Here is a 233-nt window from a genome sequence, read left to right as displayed (position 1 = left end):
GCAGCAGCAGCAAACATAACACACATTTCCAAGCAGATATGCTGCAGCAGCAACCGGCAACAACAACAGCAGCAGCAGCAGCAGCAGCAACGGCAGCGAAACCACATGCGCCTGCTGCTGCAGGCTGCTGCTGCTTGGCTTGATCTGCTGCAACAAGCTGCTGCTGCTGCTGCTGCTGCTGTTGCTATTGGCTACCGCAAGCTGCTGCTGCTGCTGCTGGGATTGCTGCTGCA

General features: G+C 57.5%; 1 protein-coding gene across 1 annotated transcript in view; it reads left to right on the top strand.

Annotated features, from left to right (window-relative positions):
- Positions 1 to 233, top strand: part of EMH_0042160 (uncharacterized protein) — a gene marked incomplete at both ends in the record, with an annotated part of 3,717 nt that overhangs the window by 897 nt on the left and 2,587 nt on the right. The window lies entirely within an intron of this gene.

This window comes from Eimeria mitis, genomic scaffold (genome assembly GCF_000499745.2).
Source record: "Eimeria mitis Houghton genomic scaffold, Emh_scaff1705, whole genome shotgun sequence".
Classification (NCBI taxonomy): domain Eukaryota; phylum Apicomplexa; class Conoidasida; order Eucoccidiorida; family Eimeriidae; genus Eimeria; species Eimeria mitis.
Note: the sequence above shows the minus strand (reverse complement) of the source record. Positions and strands in the feature narration are given on the sequence as shown.